This window comes from Ictalurus punctatus, chromosome 20, assembly GCF_001660625.3.
Source record: "Ictalurus punctatus breed USDA103 chromosome 20, Coco_2.0, whole genome shotgun sequence".
Taxonomy (NCBI): domain Eukaryota; kingdom Metazoa; phylum Chordata; class Actinopteri; order Siluriformes; family Ictaluridae; genus Ictalurus; species Ictalurus punctatus.
In genome coordinates this window covers 24,817,727-24,822,726 of record NC_030435.2, presented here as the reverse complement: position 1 = coordinate 24,822,726, position 5,000 = coordinate 24,817,727, and the positions used below count along the sequence as shown (strand labels likewise).

The 5,000-nt window shown below is 42.1% G+C and overlaps 1 protein-coding gene across 2 annotated transcripts in view; it reads left to right on the top strand.

Annotated features, from left to right (window-relative positions):
• LOC108280413 (alpha-actinin-4) overlaps window positions 1–977 on the top strand; it is a 35,526-nt gene extending 34,549 nt beyond the window's left edge. For both annotated transcript variants that reach the window (XM_053673674.1, XM_053673673.1), the window contains exon 21: window positions 1–977. This exon is cut by the window's left edge and continues 918 nt beyond it. The gene's annotated coding sequence lies outside the window, so the exon portion shown is untranslated.
• The last annotated feature ends 4,023 nt before the right edge of the window (window positions 978–5,000 follow it).

Below are 5,000 nucleotides of genomic sequence, written 5' to 3'. Positions count from 1 at the left end.
AGAGAGCTCCACTCTGTTTTCTGTTACCATGTTAATTTGCTCGCTGCAGTGTGAGTTGTGGGTTTTTCTGTGCTGTACATACTCATTCTGTTTCCTCACCACACACACACACACACTCACACACACACACACACACACACACACTCTCACACACACTCACACATACTCTCTGTAATAAATCACGATGCAGCAGCTTTACAGATATTTACATCATGAAATGAAATAAAGGTTGCGCTTGGCCAGGCATGTGCCGATCCGTGGTAATCTTTCATATTTCATATCTGTACGTTTTTATCACGGTTTCTGACATCGCGAGTTTGTATTTAAAGAAGAAAAAAAAGATTCTATTCTTTAAAAATAAATAAATAAATAAAAAATCATTCCTCATGACCAGGTTTTTCTCCCTGGTGTGGTGTACAGAATCCTGGGCTTGTTCCTGATCCACTGAGGAACCTGTGCTTTAAATGTGTTAAAATAAGGGACAGACTTTATCCCGTAACCATGCTCCCTATTTAGGCAGTCTATATTTATTCAGGAGTAGGCTGCCTGGGTAGTGAACAAGTGTTTTCAAATTGCCTGCGAGGAGGATCTTGTAAATATGGTGATTATATCTCACAGCTGATGATCGGCACATGCCTATGCTGATATACTGTAGTTGTGGGCGGAGCTAGGTGTGATTAAATTAATGCTAAAGCACAAGGCCCATGTAGAGCGCACTTCTCCTCTAGTCCACTCCTCCGGGACTGAAGTGTGGTCCAGATGTCCCAGGATGGAGATGAAGATTTCCTGTGAGGTTGGGTGGGGTGGAGTGAGTGGGGAGGGGACGGAGTCTTAATGAACATTCCATTATGTCTTAATGATAAAATTAAATTGCTGTCTAACGATCTATGCAAATCATCATTATTATTATTATCTACAGTGACGGGGTGACTATAACTGTACTGGTGAAATAAACGGTGAATAAACAAGTGACGGAGGACTGTGTGTGTGTGTGTTTCCCTTTCACGCTGCAGCCTGAAACTCGGTGTAAATACTATAATCATCAATGTATCACCGTTCTGTTTAAGATATTCAGCTGGAGAATGAATTCTGAATATTTTTAAATTCTAATAAAATATAACGAGGATGTAAACTCTGAGAGCGGTCTGAAACTGAAAACACACATAACATATATTGTATGTATGTGTTTAAAAAAAAAAAAAAAAAAGAGAAACAATCCAAAACACGTGTGTCCATCACCACTAGAGGGGGGCTGTGTTATTGTGCTACAGGAGCTTTTCTGCTCCTTCATGAATGACTCTGATCACATGACACTGATCCCGACGTCGTCTTCTACCCAGAATGCAAAGTGGGACAGATCTCCACACACACACTTGGAGGAAGAGAGACGCCCGTCCTGTGGTTGTGTCCCGAATCACAAACTGCAGTGTGTGTGTTGGGACAGATCCACTGATGTCATCATTTATTTCACACAGGGAATATACTTCTCAACTGTGTGTGTGTGTGTGTGTGTGTAAGAGGTCAGATTTCAGATGTTTCCCAGAACATAGCCTCATTCAATGCAGTCATCTGTCCTTCTCTTATTAAAAGTGTGTGTGTGTGTGTGTGTGTGTGTGTGTGTGTGTGTGTGTGTGTGGGGAATGTAAAATGAGCTGAACTGCAGCAGAAAGTCCCAGAGTTTCCCACGACTTACACTCTCCTGAGACACACACACTCAGTCCAGTGTGATGCCGTAGATAGTTTAGTGGTTCATCATTTATATATTTATCCATAAAAACAATGATTTTGAATTACGTTTATGTTACAGGAAGTTTGTGAACCCTTTACAAATTTTTAGAAGTCCTAAAAGATGAAAAAGAACCCAATTAAACAAATGAGATGAAAATGTTATTTATTTATTTATTTATTGAGGAAAATGATATATTACATATCTGTGAGGGTAAAAGTATGTGCACCTGTGCGTTCAGTATGTGGTGTATTTGGGGTAAGTGTTGATCAGTCCTGCACATCAAGTTGGAGGAGTTTTATCCCGTTCCTCAGTACAGAACAGCTTCAACTCTGGGGTGTTGGCGGTTTCCTCACATGACCTGCTTGCTTTTTTACAGAAGCGTTGATGTTTTTCCTGCACTCGGCACAACACTGGTGTGAAGATGAATAATTCAGATCATTGTAACGTTTGAGCTGCTACAGCTTTAACACACTGCTGAAGAAGGACTTTTACACGCAGATCTCCTACACTTACACACTGAACTCTATTTATAGATTCATTAGTGAGTCATATAAATGAGTCATGACTCTAAACTGAATCCCTGCTGTGACTATAGCACAGTTTAGTCAATGATTCAGCTCATAAACACGTGACTGTGGCCCTGTTCGTCTCCTTTAAAACTTTAGAAGTGATGAAACTGTCATTCTCAGAGCTTTCTGTAAACCTCTCCATACACACACACACACAGAGCACAGAGAGTACAGCGGGAATGGCTCATCACACTGAATCACACACACACACAATACACACATTTGTGTGTAAAGTTGCAGGTCTGATGTTATCTCTGACCTTCTCTGTATCCTGGTCAGGGTGGCGCTGGAGCCCGAGTCTGTCCCAGGAACACTGCACACAATTGGGAACACACCCTGGATTGGACACCATGAATACACCCACATTCACACTTAAGGGGTCTTTTATCTTAGTCACAAACCCATCATCAGGAGAGAACCCTAGAGCCAAGAACGACTTTCAGGATACCTTTAACTATAATAATAATAATAAAAATAAATATTAAACTTTATACAGGGTATTTTGATTAGATTTGTGTTTGTATGAGATTCAACTTATTTGTGATTTACCAACAATTAAAATGTGTAATTTGTTAACGAACAATACATTGCACTTTTTATCTGTTTATAGTTACATTTAATGTTATGGAAGAGTTTTCAGGACTTTACGCTTCTCTGCAGTTTCTCAGTAACATAAAACATCTGCAGGGTTTATTTTGTCTTATTAACTTGAAGAGGGAGAATAGAGAGAGAATAGAGAGAGGGAATAAAGGGAGGGAATAGAGAGCGAATAAAGAGAGAGAATAGAGAGAGAATAGAGAGAAAATAGAGAGAGGGAATAGAGAGAGAATAGAGAGGGAATAGAGAGGGAATAGAGAGAGGGAATAGAGAGGGAATAGAGAGCGAATAAAGAGAGAGAAGAGAGTGGGAATAGAGATGGAGAATAGAGAGAGAATAGAGAGAAAATAGAGAGAGGGAATAGAGAGAGGGAATAGAGAGAGGGATGGTGAGGGAATGAGTGTTTATAGCTGCTATAACATAAGTGGGAAACAGGAAGTAACTCCCGTGTCAAAACTTACTGACTGTTACAAAGCACTGACACTGGAGACTCCTTCCATAAATCTCTTTACAGAAAACCACCACGTCAATGATTACACATCTTTTAATCCGTTTATGTGAAGCTGTACAAGTCCCCGTGAATGAGCTGTTACTATAGAAACCATAATGTATTAGAGTGAGCGTGTTAATATAAACCTTATACTTTTTAAGTCCAAAATCAGACCAATCATCAAAATAATAATAATAACAATTATAATTATAATAATAATAATAATAATTTAGGGGCGCATGGTGGCTTAGTGGGTTAGCATGTTCGCCTCACACCCCCAGGCTCGAGGGTACGATTCCCACCGTGGCTCTGTGTGTGTGTGTGTGTGTGTGTGTGGAGTTTGCATGTTCTCCCCGTGCTGCGGGGGTTTTCTCGGGGTACTCCGGTTTCCTCCCCCAGTCCAAACAAATGCATGGTAGGCTGATCGGCGTGTCTAAAATGTCCGTAGTGTATGAATGGGTGTGTGAGTGTGTATGTGATTGTGCTCTGTGATGGACTGGCACCCTGTCCAGGGTGTACCCCGGCCCGTGCCCCATGCTCCCTGGGATAGACTCCAGGTTCCCCGCGACCCTGAAAAGGAGTAAGCGGTAGAAGATGGATGGATGGATGGATAATAATTCAGAGGAGATTGGAGGTGGGATCAGAGTTGCTCCACTTGGAAAACTGGGAAAATTGGGCCTGATGAGGTAAAAAAAAGGTGGGTTTTGATTTCCGTGTCTCTTTAAATAAAGCTGCAGGGCGAGTGCTGGATACCTCGAGGTGAAGGTTCTGTAGGTTCCTGTCATGAAACGCTGTAAATATGACTTTGGGCAGTAATCCCAGGTTTAATCTCTGGACTCAGCCACAAACAAGAAGAGGGAAACTCCCGGACTCTCACACTCAGGAGATTCCTGCTCTGCTGTCCTCAGCCCGACACGGGAGAACTGACTGATCCCGAATCTCCTCATCCATCTGAGACAACAGATCCACTCCAACATGTCGGCCATCTTGGATCCAGTTGAATCCTGTAGAGCAGGACGAATGAGTAGGAGAGGAGGAAAGCAGTGAGGTCCTTCAGGATGCACTGGACCATGGCTGACCTCACCACGTTCCTCTCTACACAATTCTGACTTGTTCACCCCACTCCAGCTCCCTTTAACCCTCAGTAACAGGAAGTGAAGACACCGGGATGTGTGTGAGGACTCGTCGGAACGTGAGACAGTCAGTAGTGTGACGTGTCTCTGGTTCCGGATGTGTGATTCAGTCCAGCGCTGATGTCCGACTCTCCGGCTCCAGATGATTTCCTCTGAGAGAGTTTTATTAATTAATCGTCTATCGTGAACACACACTGTTACACGACTTAATAACTCTGAAAAGTTCCTCAGTGAGTGAAAGCGAAGAAACAGAGGCTCTGTGATCGGCCGAACCGCGAGGTCGAGTCTCAGAAAATCCCAAAGGAGAGAAAAGAGAACAAAAACATCTGCAGTGAAACTGTTTATAAATAAAACAAAATAAATCAGCACTAGCACTGGCTATCAGTTAGCATGCTCAGATATTAGCATTTTTAGCTGTCATGCTAATGTTAGTGTGGTGTTTGTGTTCAGGAGTGAAAAAAGCGTTTATCAATGAGAGGAAT